The 21,651-nt window shown below is 44.9% G+C and overlaps 1 protein-coding gene and 1 non-coding gene across 2 annotated transcripts in view; both read right to left on the bottom strand.

Moving 5' to 3' along the window:
- DDX4 (DEAD-box helicase 4) overlaps positions 1 to 21,651 on the bottom strand; it is a 2,434,953-nt gene that overhangs the window by 424,330 nt on the left and 1,988,972 nt on the right. The window lies entirely within an intron of this gene.
- Positions 2,910 to 3,036, bottom strand: LOC122796106. Its single transcript, XR_006363939.1, has one exon. It is a non-coding gene; the product is annotated as a U6atac minor spliceosomal RNA (small nuclear RNA).

The following is a 21,651-nucleotide window of genomic DNA, read 5'->3' as shown; positions in this document are numbered from 1 at the left end:
CTATAGCTGTGCTAGTGGGGAGTCTTATTGGGGTCCTGGAGAGCAAGGGAGCAACCAGCCCCAGACTGACTGTGTTCTCTGTGTGCGCTTAAGGGAAATTGCACTTTACTATGGGTATTTGTTATTTCCTCATATAGGAGACGCCCTCCCTGGTGTTAGTGGTGAGGACTGAGGCTCCTTGATTGCTGGGCCAGGGCACGGGCGTCACTCCATGTACAAAGTGTTATTGAATTTTTGGCAACAATTTTAAAGAAAGGACCCAGCTCCTCTACCAGAGTTCAATTAGCAGCCATCTCTAATTTTCACATCAAATTTGAGACCACCATCCTGGCTTCATCTAAACTATGTAAGGCCTTCTTGAGCAGTACCCTTCTTCTGAGACCTCCTTATAAAGATATAACTTCTACATGGGACTTAAATTTGGTACTACAGGCCTCGATCCCCCCCCCTTGAACCAGCAGCAAAACACTAAGTTTCTAACCTGGAAGACTTTCTGGTGGCCATCACCTCTGCTACAAGGATTTCAGGACTTCAAACAATATCTTCTAAATCTCCCTACTTGATTTTTTAGAAAGGCAAAAACATTACGAACCAATCCTTCATTCATTCCTAAGATGGTGTCAGAATCTCCAGTCCATTCATCTGTCAGTTTTCGTTCGTATATTTGCTAACAAAGGTGAGTATGTCGCACTTAACAGATGTTCACAGGAAATTACGTTTTTACTTATAGAACAAAATAAATTAGAAAGATGGATCAATATGTCTCCTTTGCAGATTCTAAAGTGGGTAAATCAGTTGCAGAGTTAACTATAGCCAGATGGCTGATGGAATGCATATCATCTGTGTACAGTAAGTTGGGTCTGTCCTTAAAACTTTTGAAAGCCCATTCAGTTGGGTCCATGGCTACCCCTTCAGTGTTTATCTACGGCTTCCACAGACAACATAAGTGCAGCTGCAACCTGGGCTAATCTTCATACCTTTATTACCCATTACAAAGTTGACCTGGTTTAAAGGGGAAGAGCAGCCTTTGGCTCAAGTGTACTCAGGAATATCCTTCCTTAGAGTATACATGGGATTTTAAGTAGCTGTGTAACTCTGTCTCAATTATTGAGGAATGAATGAAAATTGACATCAGATAAAGTTATGTACTCACCATAACATTGCATCTGTGTTGCCTATTTTCTTTCTTCCTCAACTCCCCTCCCATCAACCTTTTTTCCCCCAAGGATACCATCGTTCTTTATGTTGAGCTTCAGATAATAGCTTCTATCAAAAATTTTAGGTTAATTTTCTTACATTATGTCAACCAGCAAACAAGATCTAAGGTATGTTAGGGTTTGCTGCATTACGGCTAAGGTAGGCGCTAGAGAGCTTTTTAGTAACCACGAGCTAAAAATAAAGGTAGGGTCAGATCCAAACTCAACTGTTGAGAAATGAATGGAAATTGACATCAGGTGGGAAGGTATTATAAGAAAGAGAAGAGAATAAATTACTAAGAAAAAATTCCAAAGTATTTCAGAAAAAATCAATTACTTAAATATTAAAAACACAGCCTGGATCATAACTTGCATCCAAACTCTGACTGGCAAATGAGATCTGGGTAATGTTGGGGGCAGGATGGGGTTATGAGTAAGAGGAAGAGCCTAAGCTACAGATCCCAAGTCTGAAGTAGGACCAGAGACGATCAGTTCAGGAATGGATGTAAAAGACATCAGGTACACAATTTCTCCACAGAAACAAATAAGTTAGTTTAAAAGTACAGTAGTCTTGTAACAGGACTTTAAAATAAACCCATAGCTTTAAACTAACTTTCCTGAAAAGTAAAAGTATAAATTTACAAAAATTAAATGAAGCCTCCTCCCCCAAAAGTGAACTTATCTGCCCAGCAAAGGAACATTACAAGCTGACAATTGATCCTCAAAAGCCTCAGATGAGCACATACTTTGGCAGCAGTGAAGCTCTGGCAAGCTTTGTACCTAAACATATCTTTCAGTCAGCTCTGCTTGATAGTCTGAATGTGTGAAGATGCCCTAAAGCTTTGGAAGATGGACGGCTTTTATATCCTTAGCAAGATACAACTCATATATAGCTGAGGCTACTGCTGCAGTGATAAATACTGAGCACCATATGTATTCCCGCTTTTTGGTGAAGTAACTCCAGGATGCCATCAAAGGAGACTTTTGGGGGGGGGGGGGACCTTGTAGACCCTTTTCCCTAATCAAAATCTGTATCATCATTGAGAGACTCCTGTAGTATGTCTAAATTCCTACTTTTACACGAGTGCTTCTTTGCTCTTTCAATTGGGGACAATCTGGGCAAGTTTCAGTAGCCAAAAGGGAACTAGTCTTGTGAGCCTTGTCAAGGCCCATAGAAGCTGGACAGAATGATGTGGGAGAAGTACTGCAGACAATAGAGAGGATGAGGGCTGATTCAAGCAAGGATGGGATACCTCTACTCTAGACAGTAAGTGAGCTCTTTCAAATAATTCCAAGGCTGAAAACAAGGTGAATCCCTAAGGGTTTTACCTCAGTATCAGAGGACTCTGACAACAGACCCTCAAGACTCAGTCCTCCTCAGCTCCAAAGCAGACACCGGGGCCAAACTATCAACTGCAGACACACCCAAGGGAAAAGGATGAATCCAAGTGTCTCAGAGTCAAACCTAACCTTCATGTACTGATCTCTTGATTCTTGATCAACCTCAGATAAGGGTCACTGCTGGAATCTAAGACTACAGTCTCTGTTAAAGAAATTCCATGGTAAATGCTTGGGTCCAATGCCACTGGACCAAAGCTTGGACAGGAGAAACCAGTTGAGAGTTGGAAGGGCCTGGACCTGGTACTCTGGGTGTAGTAGAAGCAAGGGGGACACCCATCTGTATCTGGGTCTTCAGTAACATCCACATCACCCTTAAAATGGTGGTTAGGTGCTACAAAGCAAAGCCTAATGCTTTAACCATGTGTGTATTTGTAAGGCCACAAAGACCTCTTCCATCCTTATCCAGGGGAGTGTTAACCTATGCTGTTTGAAGAAATAGAAGGCGAACAGTTACCTACAGCTGAAGAAACTAGACATTTGTAAATACTCTCTATACAGAAAATAAATTCTCTCCGTTTTTTAATGCATAGGGGAAGAATAATGGCGGAACCGCCAACTCCACCTACTCACAGACTACCATCTACTAAACTCCAAACTACAGAAAAAGACTAAAAATACTCTAGCAGGGAATGGTATTCTATCATACTAGCCTCCACTAGTGGCACCATTTCAGACATTCAGTTAGCTTCATCCATGACTAGGTATTTCACTCATCTGAAGAAAAAGGTTGAAATAGCAGAACACTGCACAAAGCCTCGGAGACCATGACTGAATTAATCAAGTGGCAAATAAGATCGGAGGAACCATCAGGGTGGAGGGGGATTTATGGGTATGGGGTGGCACCTAAGCCTTGAATTTTAAAGTTTGAAAGTTGCTGGTTTCAGATCTGGTCAGATCCGATAAACACAATAGTTGAGATGTACAGAAAAGCAACATCTGAAGAAAGCTCATTCCTGTCTATATTCAAGCACATCTCTCACCTACGGGTAGATAATGGAAAATTTACTCCAGGACTATCCCCCATACCACTAATACACAGAGGCAGCTCCTAAATTCTTTATCCCATGCATGGGTCCTTGCAAATTATCCATTGTATGATCCCAGTTTTTTTTTTTTTTTTTTTTTTTTACTAGGGGTAATATGCAATTAACAATCATGGGATGGGGGTAAGGCCAACTTAAAACCAAACAGGATATTTTAACTGAAGTACCAGTAGGGAAACTGACTAAGCTTGAAATGACCTGCAAGGGCAGCTAGCCTAGTACTCAACTATGAACATATTTTTATGCTGTTTAAGAAAATTATAAAATAGGGTACAAGAGTAGACATTGTCACACTTTTTGAAATATTTACCTTTTCATCTGTAAACTGTATTGCTCATTTTTCTGTATCTTCAGTAGCATACGCGTCACCCTTAAAATGTAGTTATTTTCCTTTTTCATTTGTAAATTGTATATTCTGTAGCTGACTTTTAATGATTTGTCTAAACTGTATAATGCTCGTATGGAACCTTTCTCCCTAAGACTTAACTGAAAACGGGATCATGGCCCAATGGACTATCCTGGTAAACCAACTGTAAAATAAAATAAACAGCAATATTCTACATTCCACTTTAGAAGACATTCACTTGGGGCCTGCCTAAAACACACGTAAAGCATAGCAAAGTTCTTCTAGAGCATGAGTACATTAAAACTTCATATCAAATATATAACACTAACACTGAACTAAAACACTTGGGCATTTTGATAGATAACCAGCTAAACTCTGATCATTGTACTAATGGCATGCATACAGAAGCACTCAACTCAACAGACTGTACTTTGAGAGCTACAAAAAAGTAAAGCTTGGAGTTGAAACAAAGATCCAAGCCACAGAATGGTTCTTCCCTACAAAATTTTTACATGAAAACAGTGACTATGATGTTCCTCATCTGGGCTCGTAATCAAGGAACCTCAATCCTCACCACTGACACTGGTGAGGGATGCTCACTTGGAACAAAATTGGATAGTATTTGCAGATGCAGCTCTCTGCACCAAGCACAATTTCCCTTAAAAGCACAAGGGGAACACACTCCTGTACTGGGACTGTATTTCCCTCTCTCTATCAAGGCCCAAAATAAGACTCCCCACTGATACAACTCTAGAGTCGAGTCCTCAGCAGAGTGCTCCAAACTAAGCCCTCCACTAACCTCTCTGTGAAACTAGTGCTCTGACAACAGCTGACTCGCACTGAGATTTGATTTTCACACACACACAGGAAATGTTGCAAACATTTACCAGCTATGCCCCCCTATGCCCAGACTATAAGGCAGATACTGCCACCAGAAGACTCCAAAGCCAGCTATTCTAAGGCTGTTACAAACCTACTCAATTATACTGACTAAAATTAATACTAATACAAATGGTAGTGTTTGACCAAAGCAGCAAGGCTTTCAAGAGTAGCTACAGTGTCACCAAACAAATATAAGTACTCTCAAAGGTTAACATATTCTTGGAAAGACCAGCCACAGTAAAAGGTTTAAATATTTTTAATAATAAACAATGAAAGAACAAAAAATATGAAATATCTATTTACACTAAACACCAGAGTTTCAATTACTTCACTGGAAATATTAAAAACGCAGATGGAAAGATTCACACAGATACAGAAAAATACTTAACTAATCGGCATCTTCCTGACTGATCAAAGAATTACTTTCCCCTAGTTCACTTACTAGAGCAAGGCAAGATGAAGTGGGTTAGTAGTCTTCTTGTCAGGTTATACAAACAGGCTGCTCAGATTTCTGTCTCATCTAGTATTAAATCATTTCAGCGCTGGACTACAGAATGACATCACATACATCTGGTCAGCTGACTTCGTTCCCACAGTAAACCTTTCACTAGAAACTGACTCAGAATCTTGAACTTGTGTTATCATAGACACACAGCTTTGCTAAGATGTGTTACAGCATCTGGAAGCTATAAACCATTTCAAAAACTTCCACCCGTCCAAGGTAGCAATTAGTTCATCCCTAAAGAAAGTAAAGTAGGATTCTTAGTCCTGTTTTTTGCAGACATTTTGTCTCTGGCAGCAATCAGAACTGTAAGATACAATTTTTGTCTAAATCAGGTAATTTAATTTCAGACTATTTTTCAAAGTTATGTGGACTGCTACTAATCTCTTCTCTTCCAGAAGCCTCTGTTACAATACATTCATTTCAATAGTTACAATACAGTCTGACATACAGGTGTATTTTTCTGTCCAGCAGGACCCACGGTTGATACATTTTAACAATTTTAAAAATACATTTTCAGCACAAGCACCAGAACAAATCAGTTTGATATACAATGACATACAATTCTTTACAAAACTCCAGCTAGTTATGCTAGCATACGTTACACATACACTGCCCTAACTTTTCCTGGCATAGTTGGCAATACCTCATCACAGTGAAACAAATTAAGCAGAATAAAGAAATATTAAAAAAGATACACCCCCGGATTCATGAAGCTCGGCGCAAGGCCGGTGTAAGGCCTGCGCCGGCCGTGTGGCGTATAAATGGTGTAGTAGCGCCATATGCATATTAATGAAGGTGCGCTGCCACCACATCCACGTGCATAGGACACGTGCGCGAGTGCATGGGGCGTTACTAAGCTGCGCCCGGAGGCGTGTCAATGTCGGCTGGCAATGAGCAACCTAAACTGCTAAATATTATAGCCTGCCTGCAATAGTAATCGCACCTATCAGTGTCCGTGGATAATGAAACGTATGCAAAGCATGCAAGACAGTTCCCGGCAACACAAAATGGAGAACCAAACAGAAATGCACGCAACACAATATGAGTTTCCGTCCATGGAACAAATGATATTTAAAATCGTGTGTCCGTAATGTACTGCACTGTCAGTAGTTATACCCAGTGGAAGTGAAGCGCATCATGTCAGCGCGCCGCCAATACACACATCTAGCCCCATGGGCATGGTCACCAGCAGTCCCACAGTGGTAGTGATAGTACACAGCTGGGCAGCTGTGGCTATATAACAACCGTAAAGAAACCTGACAGTCCAAATTGTATACCAAACACACACAAACATATGTATATTAAAATGTGCTATACACATGAACAGGAACATAACAGTCACATACACATAGGATGCTATATGCGGAACCGGGATATCCAAAAGCAGAACCCATGCATGCAAATGCAATACGCAACAACCCCTGTATAGCACATAACCCGCACCCATGTCCGAATGTCCACCAAATCCAGCTACCAGCCTTATGCAGCGACACCTACACATAGCGAGTATTCCCCATATGAAGTAGGAAGTATCGTCCTAGGCAGTGTCAGGATTGCAAATATGTATCCCACGTTTGTGAACATCCCATCACAGTTACGTAAATCCAAATGCCCGCGCGTTCATGTTTCGGCAAAATGTGTGTACATCCCGTGTGGGATAAGTAACCTGTTGAAACCTCAGAGTTGAATACATGCCACGGTGTCCAGTACTGTACACATCTGGACAAAACATGTATGTGTAGTCACGGTACTGTTCAGTTTCTACACAGACATGCAAAACATACTACGCAGGATGTAACAGCTGTCCACCATGCAGGTCACCCCACTAGGGTTGCCACCTGTTCAGATGGCCAAGGTGGGACATCCCTTGTAGAAATGTGAGAATTTGCAGGATAAAACATACCCCTGGCCAGTGCAAAGGACATAATTACACTTGTATGCCAAGATAAAAGCTTATTCCATAGCATTTGAATAGCTTATGCTATCCCAAATAATAGTTATGTGTACCAGATACAAAATACCTGTATCATGCAACTAGTAAAGAAAATAAGAAATATATTTTTGTCTTAAAATCATAGGACATTTGCCATGTCTTAGGTTTCGTCGCAGGACACAACTGTCCAAAGTGGGACCTCCCCTCGCAAAGAGGAACAGGTGGTAACCCTACACCCCACTGAATTATCGACAGTATATATTCAACTCAATCACATACAGACACCACTTCTCAACCTATTACAGCAACAAAATCTGGACAAAGCCTAAAAGGATGGGTGGACAAATAGGGACAGATGTAATTATTGCTCTCACAAACTTTGAAAGTTCACAGAATAACAGTATGTACATAAGCATGAAATGTTGTGAAGGATGTGGGGGTAGTCCCCAGTATTACAGAGGTCCGTACATTTATATTGTAACAAACCGTCACATATGTTGACTGTACTACTGCATACCTGTAGTTAATTCATAGTTAAGTCATGTGCAAAATAATAATCCTCATAAGAATGAATACAGGAAATAGTCAAATGTGAATGGGAACACCACTCACCGTGGATTATGCATTGTAACCACCCCCACCCATATTATGTATTGCCAACATTATAAGCTGATGACAGGCGCCCAAACACCTCCGTCTGTAAGCACAGATAAAATCTTTAAAATGGACAAACCCTGTCCATGTGCTTTGTCTGACATTTGAACACGGTCAGGGCAGTTCCGTTCACCAGGCAGACAAGCCTAAACCCAGATCACCACATGAACACCCTGACAAAGACCTGTATGTGTCAGGACTATAAGCCTTGGGGTTCTGAATATCCCTGCAGTGATTAAATATGCAGCTTGGGTCCAGAGCAGTAGGGAAGAGGGAATGTGTAACATGTAGTACCGCATTTTTCCCAGCAGGAGAATGGATGCCTGTGTTGTAAGTGAAGCGGCGAGGCATATGTTAATGTAGCTATGTACTATGGGTATGCATATAAATGAGTCAGAACACCAAACGTATAGTGGTTACAGCATCCGGCCAATGTGAATGCAGTCCCGGTTCAACTACGACTACAGCACATATAATGTGAAAGTGTAATGAATGCGTCTGTGCTGTACAGACAGTTAAATATGTAAAGGTGAACGTGTGTTTCGCATACGTCCGTTAACCGGATTACAGATAATATACTGGTACTGTCACAAGTAATAAAGCCCACGTAAGCACAAAGACTTAGTAAACATATGTAACCCACAATAAGGGTATGCATGTGCGCCTGCGCGTAACCCACAATAAGGAAATGCAAGTGCGCCTGTGCATGTGTGATCCGCTCACAGCATAGTAAATGAATGCTGTTTCCCCCACGTTAGATATACAAGGCTCAAACCTGTTAACCCCGTAAAGTATGAAACCGGACAAAGGCATGCAAACTACCGGTACAAATAGGGACAAACCCCAGATATGTGCCAGAACAAACATAGTAAGTGGATAGAATAACGGGTGTGTCAGTAGCGTGGATTCTCTGAAGGGTATGCAGTCGTAACCTGAACTGCTTGCCAGTATTCCCCACCATAAGTCTCAAATGAAACGCCACTACATTGCCAGATAGACACAGGTTTATGTAAAACACACCGAAGATGAAGAAGCAACCAGCTGTACACTCTGCGACAATCTGTACAGTGGAAAGGTATGGTATGGCTATAGATATATGTGTATACACAATCCACAGACAAACCAAAGCAAGTTATGAAATGAGGATTGTACATGTATACACAACAAACAAGTCCCGTAGGTATGACATATGTACATAAATAGGCCACGTTATAGCTAATAAGGGTAGACAGACATGCACGAAAGGTGAATAAACTGCTGCATTCCAAACCATTGGCCAGAAAGTGACAGTCCAGCAAGTTCTACACTTTAAACATGCAGATAGGTGTCCATTGCAGGACCCCAAAAATTGATCCATACATAGTGTCAACCGACAATGACGCAAAATAAGTGACCTCAGCAAATACGATATAGCTGTACATGCAACAGTAGCAGGTGCAACAGTGATGACACATGTCGATAGAATGTATGACGTACGAACTGATATCTGGAGAGTGGGGAGTGCATATAAGTGTCTCCACACTTCAGTACCGCACACATTAAACATGTGTAATGGGTACTGTAGAGGGTTGTCAGGTATGGGAATCATGGGTATGCAGAAATGGGCCTAGGTGTTGTTTGGCAGAGATTTCGTAGGCCTGCCCCATGGGAGAGATGTAGGTATAGCACACGCCTATATTCTCAATAATGGAGCAAACCATCCACTGGATATTGCGTAAACCATTTTGGCAATATGTAGGGCCCTATATCAGTGCCATGTAGGCGATTATCATGGATGGACATGCGTACGACCAAGATGGTACCCATAACTGGCAAACTGTCAGAATAACACAGCTGCACTAAGGCATAGTACATGAAATACAAACAGGGACTATATTAGATATACCCCAGACAGTCAGAATGTTGTGAGAATACTGGCGTAGCCAGGAATACGTATGTTATGTGTGTTACTAATCATGTAATGGAAATGTCAGTCACTATTATCTAACTGCACAGTTCGTAATGCCTTGCCAGCAATTTACCAGAAAGGCACATTACTATGACAAATGTAACAAGGGCAAAGGTCAAACGTCAGGGCGTTTACCCATAATGTGTACAGGTTAGGGGTATGAAGGTAACCTGTCCAAAATACATGTACAGAACTAGTGATACTAGGTGGACAGGTGAGAAGAAAGACATCAGGACAAATGAGAAAACATGTACAAGTCATACACATGTACTCCGACAAATGTGAATGACAACGTATGCCCTGTGAATGTCAATGTGGAAGGTTAATAGACACAAAAGTAGTGTGTCCCTCAGGGTGTCATGCAGTGTCACCGTAACAATGTCCAGTCCCCCATACTCGTACGTGAGCTCTGCCACTGATGGAAAGCGCAAATACCGGCGCACACATACGGTACATGATAGACCAATTAGTGTTGATAAGCAGCTGTTGGCCTGTGCGAGGAATACAAATGTCTGGGTGGGTGTGTCCTGCAATATAAATGTAATGGCATGTGGCCTGTGATGCCGCTATACAGTGTGTGTACTGGTGTCAGAAAGTTGATATCTTGTATCAGACACATACTCCGCAACTGTACAGATTTACGCAGAATGTGCAGAGTTCTGCTTCATATGTTTGGTGTGTTCCACGTAACATCAGTAACATTCTGGCACATTCCTGACAACTGAAGTCATGAAATAATGACAAACATGTGATTAAGACACCAAATCCGGCAGAAAAGCCATACTAATGCAAAACCTATTAATGTGTCAACTATCTACATTTGTAAGAGCAACATGTCAATACTGCCCCTGTGTGTCCCACTATCACATAAGGCCTTGTCCAGAAATTTGCTCTAGGAGGTGGAGTGGTATGATCAGAAACAGATACATGTGTGAGGAAACAGCAATATCGACTGCAAGATAAACCAGAAGGTATGAAATGCGCTGCAGTAGGACGTTCAGTACTCTTCGCAGGTATGTGCTGACATGTCAAATGACACAGCAGTCTACATGAAGTACCTATAGGGCTGTCACCTTTACAAATGATGAAAGTGGGACATACCCACAGCCATGCACACAGCACAAATAGACATACACACAGCAAAACTAGGCCATGATACATGAAGCCTCCGGCGTGTACGAGTACAGTGAGAGTACAGCAAGGATAGATGTCTGCCAAGATATACAGCAAACGCCTTTAAGGGCATGTAACACCGCCCGTAACACGGATGCTGCATGGACAATGTTGGGATTTGCAACATACCCCATTGGTATGTGAAAGCTATGCAAATATGCGATACATGAAACAGTCAGCTGTCCATGCAAGAGCAGAGTTATGGGCAGAAAATAGATTTTGTGTGTATATATATATATATATATATATATATATATATATACAATGAGAGATACAGACACACACACACACAGACAGACACACACACACACACGTGGCAGGGCTGGTAACCGAACCTACACATTACTACCCTATCACACTACAGCATGACGCATTTACAGAACGTGCTACCGAGATTACTAAACACAGCAGACACACAGGCATTCTACTAAGTACGTGTCAACATTCGCAAAGACAAAGCCGTCAGCAGGATATACCTGTGTTGTGAAGCGTTAAAAGCATAAACCGAGTCCCCAGGCGGACGGGAGCATGCACACACACACATCTGGCAGGCCTGGGAATCGAACTTACACCTAACTACCCTATCACACTACAGCATGACGCATTTACAGAATGCGCTACCGAGATTACTGAACACAGCACTCCCAGAGGCATACTTCTAGGTGGGTGACATCATCTGCAAAGGCAAAGACGCCGATAGGGAATGTATGTGTTGTGAGGCATCTAAAAGCATTTCTGTGTCCCCAGGCAGCTGGAAACACACACACACACTTGGAAGGGCCGGGAGTTGAACATAAACCTAACTACTTTAAAACACTACAGCATTACGCATTTACAGAACGTGCTACCAAGATTACTGAAGACAGCACTCCCAGAGGCATACTTCTAGGTGGGTGACATCATCCGCAAAGGCGCCGATAGGGAATGTATGTGTTGTGAGGCATCTAAAAGCATTACTGTGTCCCCAGGCAGATGGAAACAAACACACACACACACACACTTGGAAGGGCCAGGAGTTGAATATACACCTAACTACTTTAACACACTACAGCATTACGCATTTACAGAATGCGCTACCGAGATTACTGAACACAGCACTCCCAGAGGCATACTTCTAGGTGGGTGACATCATCCGCAAAGGCAAAGATGCCGATAGGGAATGTTTAGAGAGTGAGCAGTCTGAAAGCATATTACTGTCCCAAGGTAGACGTACACAAACACGGCAGTGCTGTCATCGGGCCAACTAAATATCTACGGAGCACTACAACACTAAATAGATACGGGATACGCCACAGACAGTACACCCTTCGAGAGAGCAACCAGTGTGTTCAATGTAGGCATCCATCGTGACATTGAAAATGGACATCGGTTGCCTGGATGACCACCATGGCTATACAGGATGTCAATGGCCATGACCACTCGCTTAGTATCACACGTCTGTTTGGAATGTACTGTGTGTCCATCTACACAACGGTGTACAGGGCATGCTCACACAGTTAGCAGTTGCAAAGGGCCGTCTTGCATGCAGATGGAGTGTACACACAGAAGGGCACAGTAAGGTATAACTGTCCTCACGCACAGGGCGGTCACACATGCAGTGACCTGTACACACACAGCTGCCATCACAGCTGTCACAGGTGCAGGTCACACACGTACACACTGCAGTGTAAACTGTAGCTGTCAAGTCAGCACCATGTCGTCGGTGCAGCACTACACAGCCTTACGGTCCCATAACACCATGTGACACATGACCACTGGGCTGTACAGCGGTGTACACCAGCTGTGCAGAGTACACATGTACCAACAGGTGTTATATATTGCAATGATACCAGTATACATGAACAGGTCGGCTCAACACATACCACGGCCCTTACACAGCTGTGACACCCGACTGTTGCTGTACACCAATGAACTCACGTCTGGGTATGTCATACATGTGATTGTGTGGATGTGTGCATGGACTGCACACACAACGCATACATACATAGCCTTTGATGTACCACGTGCATACATAGCCTTTGATGCATCCATCGTGACATTGAAAATGGACATCGGTTGCCTGGATGACCACCATGGCTATACAGGATGTCAATGGCCATGCCTAATCAATGCTACACACGCAAATGGAAGGTGGCCTAATCAATGCTACACACGCAAATGGAAGGTGGGCCCATGTCTGTTGAATGCTCACACTACAGGGGGTAGCAGTGTTGACCGGGACACACACCCTTGTACTGGTCGCCTGTGACACCCGTGATATCATATCGCAGTCCATGTGTTATGTATGTCAACACACATGTCCAACAATAGCAATGCATACAAACATGGCAACAGGAGACACATGTGACATCTGTACTGTGCATGCAGCAACCATGCATGTGCAGTGGCAGATGTCCGTAACATAGTTGCATCTACCTACGACATGCAGACGCAATGCAGACCCATCATTGACACCTGTATATGGTGACATACAAACAGCACGTATGGAGGGATGTGTGTACATAACGAGGTGAACGACCTGTCTAGATGTATGTGTGCAAGGGGTGGCTCACAGTTGTGTCACACAATCCTATCATGCCATGTGCAAACAGTACGCTATGTCGCTGTTACGTGACGGTGCTGACATAATGCATACACAGCGGTCAGGTGTTAACAACTATATGTCACATGGCACCTGTAACACCTATAACCTCCCGTGTGCATATAGCAGCACATCTGCCAGATATAGCGTTGGTACACATAATGCAATCAATACTGCTGCATGTCTATCAAACGTGTCATCATATGGCAGGTGGATCATTCCCAGCACTGCCATGTGTGTCCGAATGTGTGACCAGGGATGCCACATATCGCGGGGAATATGTCCCAGTTGCTACACATCCCTGTACACCATTGTAGAGATCTGTACATACGTCAGTGTGGGAAGCATGACGTCGGCCGGTGTGGTGCATCACACACGTCGGCTGTCCGTATATACATGTGTGGTCACCACAGTGTGTGTGTGTGTCTGTATGTATGTCTGGTGCTTGGTGTGAGGGTGTATGCTAATATACGGTGGGAAATGATCACTAACCTCACGTGGTGACTAACCCTTAATGGTGATGCATTGCACAACCCTGTTGATGCCATAGGTCCCAGCCATACTGGCTACCTGTGCATGTCCCTTCTCTGTGACAAGTCGTGTGGGTGCATAGTACTGTGAGGGCGATGACCACACAGGCAAGGGTCCCCACCCGCACACTATGGGGTGTGCATTATAGTGGTGTACACCCCGTGAATGCGGCCATGTTCCGTACTGTTACAGGGTCCTAATGCTGCACAGTGTGGCCTCCAGCTACCAAGTGACACCTCACATCATCATTGGCCAGGCCGCTGTGTACAACCCCAGCACCATGTCACCATACATGTAATGTCTCCTGCTATGTATGTCACGTCTCTGTCCAGTGTAGCCTGTGGCACCGACCACATGCGTCAGGTGCAGTATATGTGCGGACATCTGTGTCATGTTGGTGTGTCCAACAGTCAGGTTGAGGGTACATGTAGCATGCTGATATTGCCAGACGTGCCTGTGAGTAATGCACAGTTACACGTGGGGGACTGCAAACACTGCTACCTGTAGGCAAATGCAAGTACACCATAGGAGGGAACCAGGGTATCACAACCAACATGGTGCTACAGATGTAACAGACACATACCGTGAACACATCACAATGCATGCTGCACCTGCACTACATGGTATGACTGGTGCATGTCGACAGTACACAACCTATGTCACATACACATCTCAGTATTCACACACAACCACTGCAACATACACATCCCTCACTATGCATACACAGGTAATATTATATACACCTCTCACTATGCTGTTCACCCTGTGCATCAGAATATTTGTGCATAACCCTGCACCGATGGTGTGGATGACAGGGATGCGGCACAGGCTTTATCATATGACAGGGTGATATGTTTGCCAGGGGCATAGGCTGCACCAATGGATAACATTGTGTGTGTGTGTAAGGGCCGGTGAGTTGACTGGACATGTCTGTGCAGAATGCATGTGGATGTTGTGGAGCTCTACAGTTGTGTTTGCTGTGTGCGTGTATTTGTGTACACAGTTCTGCCATTTGTGATGCCTACACGGGGTATAATTGACAGCCCCAGATTGTACAGCTCACTGTGTCCGTCCACGGCCACGTGACCTGTGCCTGCCTGGGGTTGCACGGGCACTACCAGGTGGAGGTACAGAGTGGCTACTGTCCGACAACATATGTCCGCTGGAACAGTGTCCTCGCTGAGACCATCCAGGGCCACGTCCACGTGGCCTGCTGTGTCCTGGTGTTGGCAGCTCAGCACCAGCTGCACTGCTATTGCTACCGGCACTATGGGAGCGGGCATGTGAGGTGACCTGCTCACGTCGACCTACACTAGGTGGTGTTGCTGGCCTACGTCCACGTGGCCTATGCCTCACTCCTACCAGGTGTTCCAGCACAGACAGCTCCCGCTCGCAGATTGCCATGCCTCGGTCAAGGATTCCAACCATTTCACCTAATCGCCTATCCAGAACATTAGCAATCTGCTGTTGAGCATTTGCCAATGCCTAGATGTTGTCATTTAGGGTATGGATAGCAGACCTCTGCCCTTCTCTGTTCTGCCGTTCAGCACGTGCCTGTGCCGCCATTACAGTCTGGAACATGCGTCTGGTGATACCAGCTGCTGCGCTCTGTCCTGCAGGTGCATGTCTGCCACAGGTCCTCCTACAAGCAGAACCGGCCACATGTCTGTGTGGCACATCTGCAGTCATTACACGGACACCATGGTGTGTAGACACACCTTCTGTAGCCACCACACGTTCCTGTTCCAAGCTAACAGACGCTGACTGTCCTTCCTCTATGGCCACTGGTGATGCGGTATGTGTTGGCAGCAGAACTGTGTGCGGGGAAGAGGGGGACATAGCTGGGATGGTAACCACTGGCACAGATTCCGCTCCTGACAACCCTGCCTGTACCTCATGCACATGTTCATCACCGCTAGTATCTGTGGGGACACTAACATCAGATGGACCGCAGGAGGGTAACGCACCTACATCACCTGTGAATGCAAAGAAATACTGTAAAGTACAATAGACACAAACAGACACAGACACACCATGCATGTGATTTGTCAGATGGTATGCAGCATGCCTGCGATACAGCAGAGGGCATGCAGCTCAGACATTAATAGTGTTAGCAAGCATACCTCCCTGGGGTGCACACTACAGCAAGCAGGTGTCATATCAGTAGCCATGCAGTTCACGCAATAATGGTAGTATGCATGCATCCCCGTGATACACCATGTGGCCCAGAACAGGATAACAATACACATGGCTGACGTGACCTTGGCATGTAATCTGCTGACATATGCATTAACATGCATACATGTTTGACACAATGGTGTCCTAACACATGTACAGCATCATAATGGGCTTCACATTGCAGTGTTGTGTGTATGCCCTACAGATAGAATGCATGTTTAGCAAATGTGCATGAGCATGGGAGGGTAGTGTGAGCCGTCTACATTGCTATACAGTGTGAAGTACAGACACTGTGCCATTGCATGGCAACATGAGGCATCTATGTTGCTGTAGAATGCATAATATGTACACATTGCATAGCCATAACTGCAACACAGTCATGATAATCAACAGATCGTATATGGTAGACTTCAGTGACACCTCCAGTAGCTGTGCACAGGCTTTTAGATTGTCCAGTCTACCACATCAACTGTATAATCGGTCAACTAAGGCTATAATTGGACCATGTGTGACCAATGTGCAACAGGGTGCATACATATCCCAAGTACTGTGTGGCTACATGTCTCTGGCCATCCCCCATGGCCATGTGTGCACGTGTTGGCCAATTATGTGTGTGATGGGCATCTTTTCCACATGTCTGTGTTGTCCCATATGACATACACCCATAGATGTCAGATATGTCACAATCCACAGGGCTATGCAAACAACGGGTTGTATGTTTGGTATGTGGGATATAGGTCATGCGATAGCGAGACAATATTGCAGACAAAACACTACATGTCTGGGACATGTCAGGTGGCACATCACAATGTGTGCACCCAATGCAGGGACATATGACACAATGGTGACACCTGTGGGCTGCCCATATCACAGCTCACTGTGTGGTACTGTGTGCGTACCACACATGTTGTTCCAATGCATACTACATATGCCTCCATTGTAGAACAGCTCCACCGTTGTATGCACAGCTGACCACACATGTCACAATGATAAGTACTGTGGTTTCAAGTCGGTGTATCATTACTTTTGTATATATTGCACATGGGTGGCATGTGTGAATGAAGGGTGGTGTGACCTGCATATCGTGACTGGAACAAACATCAGGTGTGCAAGTGTTAACTGGCCACATGGCAAATAGATCTACACTGTAACATGCCTGATACTGATGACAGTCTCACCTGCAACGGACCCATGTCTGTGCGGCACGCCTGAGGTACCTGTGTATAGGGGTGACACACCAGTATGAACATTATCCATGACTGTATGACAGCCACAGGTTGCACTGTGCATGTGAACACATTCACCAGTGTAATAGCATATAGTATGCACATGTGTGCATATACAACGTAGCATACTGTAGTATGCAACTTGTGTCCACATACCTGGCATATGTTGTTACTTTACATAATGTACAGTGACGCATGCAACTACATGGGATATAATAGCCATACGTGCAGTACTGACCTACCAGGCAACTCCAGGCTCATTGGTTGGGAGACACCCACCTCCACGATGGCAGCTAGTGTTTCTGGATGCTGTTCCCTTGGTGTCCCCAAGACTGGCCAGTAGCTCCTCAGTGTGTGTGAGTGGGGGCAGGGTTGGTGGCCCATCACCTGTTCCACCTTATTCCCTGGCGATTGCAGTGGCACGCTGTTTTGCATGTCGTATCAGGTCCGTGCAGTGTCTGCGCACCTGCTGGTAGGTGCGGTTATGGCCACCCACATCGTTCACCCTCCTGTGTAGATCCTGCCACAGGTCATCCCGCTGCTAGGCATGCTGCGGCACATGGCTGAACAACAAGTCATAGTTGTCATGGAGCTGTGGGATGAGGACATCATCCTCCTGGCTGGTGTATGCTGGGAGGAGTGTACGGGGCATTATCTGTAAGACATAATGATGGTGACAGGTCACAGTTTCAGAGATGTACAGAGATACTGCTGCACATACATTTCTATGACATCTACTACATCTGCACAGTTATCTTTGCAAAGCATCATGACACTGACATGACTAACGTGTTTGTATCGCACGTCAAACCCATTACGCATTGGATATCATCACAATATATGGGTGTCACCTCATTACAGTGTTCATACTCCATGTAAATGCTGTCTTGCTGTGGGCATGTCTATTTGCCTGCACTTGTGTTCTTACCTATCTGCACATGCCTCGATGTGTCCACGGTACTACTGTTGACCTGGATGCTGTGTATATGTCACATAACACAGACACAGCCGTAATGGACTTGAGCAGTGACCATGCACACATAAGCATGGACACCTGTACATGCATGTGTTTTGCCATATACATCTACACAGCACTGTACAACTGTTCAACATCCTGCCACGGATCGCCTCTATTGCACGTGATAGACATGGGACAATGGCTAGTCAGACGACATTCGCAGGGATGGTCATCAACCATAGCATGTGCGGGCATGGTTTCCAAGCTGTAACAGACAGCCATTGTGCCACAGCAAGGTGCATCAGTGCCACGTTACTGATCCAGTCAGTTGATAGTACATCTACCATGCGGCCATCACACCATCTTTGACTGGGATGACATGTGCAGCTTTGATGGACAGGGTTGCATGGTATGGCGAGAGTATGTCACATATATGGCACAGGGATCTGTCCAGCCTGTGGCGATCCTAGTATTAGGATGGTGGCTGTCCATGACATGTCATATAGATCAGGATATGGACATGTAGCATGTCCATCATCGTGGTATAGCAAATGTCCTTCTGCAAAGTAGACAGCATGCTGCATAGTGGAGGTGTGGATTGTGAAGGCGGGTATCACACATCCATGCATAGCCATTACCCCATCCAGGTGGTATGTGATCCAATATTGGTCACCACAGTGCTGTATATGCCTGTCCAGTGATCTCCGTGCTCATGGATGGCACCCTGACATGACATGGGTACCTCATACGACTACCTAAGGGGCCTGGAGACGTCACCATGTCGGGGGGTGCACTGCACAGCACCATCCCTTACACAGCGTCCATAATGTTGACCACAGCCTAGGTAGTAGTTTATGGGTACAGGGATGTTCACCTAGCAGTGACACTGCTGGTATCATCCATCAGACTGTGCACATATGTCACACACCTCACCCACACAGCTCATTCTGTAAGTTGTTCACAACACTGACACAGCTATACTGATAGGTGATGGCCATTCACAGCCTTACATACACAGATGCCTAACATTTGTCTGTGTGGTATGGGCTACAATGAGGGTGGGGTACAACACATTAACCCTGTTCTACTGTAGCTGGCACTGGTGTGCTGTGCACATGTCACTCTTGCACCTTTTGTAGTTGTGAGTCTGTCAACAGGCCACTGGTTGAACACTCCTGTGACATGCAAAGGTATTTGTAATCAAATATACGTGCTGTCTTGTACATCTGTACTGCTAACATCTACAGTGCTAATGGTTCATGGACATGCACACCATACTCAGCAAGGTTATAGTGCGGTGCCACCCTAAATGACTGTCATCACCACTTGTGGGTTGATATTATCCAACACCCTATCTGTGTTGTATGGTCATGCTAGGCATTTGTTTAGAACTTGTGAGCATGTCATGAGCTACTGATTACTATAGCGCCCATTCCACACCATTTCCCACAGGTACACTGGCTGTCCTACACTTCCCAGCTTGCTTAAGGTACGACAGCTGTTGTACACACGTAAAGCACATATCCTGTGGGACATGGTTATATATACAGGCAAGTCCAACTGTCACGTACCAGTGCTACTGCCTGTCTATATGAGGGATATGTCGTACATGTGGCAATAGAGCAATTGTCTCATGTACACATTCAATGCTCACCTCCCAACATACGGCATTACAGCCTGTGGGGGATGCACTTTTGCAGCCGTGCTGGGCCCATAGCTCTCAGGTGTACCTCATTACGAGGAACATACCTCATTTGGGGTTCTAAAAGGTGCATGTTCCCCAAGGTTCCACATTGGAAGGGTCTGTCACACATTCATTGTTGTAAATAGTTTACCTGCTAGCCATGGCTAAATAGATGGGAATCATATTAATTCATTGGAATATCTTTTTTATACATAAGACCAGCCTATTTTAGCCATCATATGCCCTTCCTAGTTGACGCCGTTAGTAAGCCAGTTGTAAGTGTTCCACATTTTGCCCATTTGTCACACTGTATGAGGGCTAATGTTCCTCAGTTTGGGGACAGGAGGCTGACAGCTATGGCTGGGGGTAATGCTGTCGCCAACCCTGACTGCACCTGACAGTCATTTGGGGATGTGCAACATTCGCAACACACCCCACCCATTACACAGTCTCACATGATCTACACCAACGGCCACACCTACGAGGACAACTTGTGCAGTACGTCTCCATACTCACTGTAGGCACCAGAGGTAGCCCCCACCATGGAAGACAACATCACCAGCTTATAGCCCACAGACTCATGTGTGCCCATCACATACAGCCAATAGTGAGTTATAACATTCACAACACACCAGTCATAGCTGACTCTGTAGGGAGTCGCACTGCAGTTCCACACAGCAGGCTACACAAGGCGTTAGTCGCTTACATCTTGCTGTCGGGTAACTGCTTCTACAATATAACCTATGCACCCATGCCACACCTCACCAGGTACGATATGTGTCATTCTCCATGTTAGTGCGACTGCCCTGTGATGCCACTTCACAGACTACATGTGCAGGGACATGCAATAGCTCACCAGTCTTATAGCCCTGAGGGTGTGGGCCTAGCCCTGGGGAGCATTTTGCATTCGTCCGGACACGATACCACTGTACAATGATAGTGTCACTTCAACAGTTGCATATGCTCCTATTGTCATTCCACAGGCATGTGGTATCTGTCCGCTATGACTGTCCTGGTCAAACACAATGCTGTGGCACAGATGACTTGCACCTGTCAGCCCTGGGAGTACAGCTCACATGTAAGGCTCTTGCTGCTTCTATACTACCTGTCTTGCACAGTTTACAATAACTGTCATGGGGTCATGTGACACAATGCTTGCATCTTCCTCTGTGACGCACGCAAGCAAGGCACACCTTATAATGCACCACTCAAACATCTCTGCAGTGACTGGGACCTGAATCTAGGCTCTGCAGAGCACACATGCAATGACAGGTTATAGATAGACCATACCTTTCAGGCACATACCTGGACCGGCACACCCACAGCTGAGGGGTTCCCATATCCCACTATGTTTTGCACACATCCTGGCAAGTTGCTTAGCACAATGCATCAGAGGTGCTCCACGTGCAACT

The sequence above is a fragment of the Protopterus annectens genome, chromosome 2.part2, assembly GCF_019279795.1.
Source record: "Protopterus annectens isolate FY-2018-M chromosome 2.part2, PAN1.0, whole genome shotgun sequence".
Lineage (NCBI taxonomy): Eukaryota > Metazoa > Chordata > Ceratodontiformes > Protopteridae > Protopterus > Protopterus annectens.
This window is presented reverse-complemented; position numbering and strand designations above follow the sequence as displayed.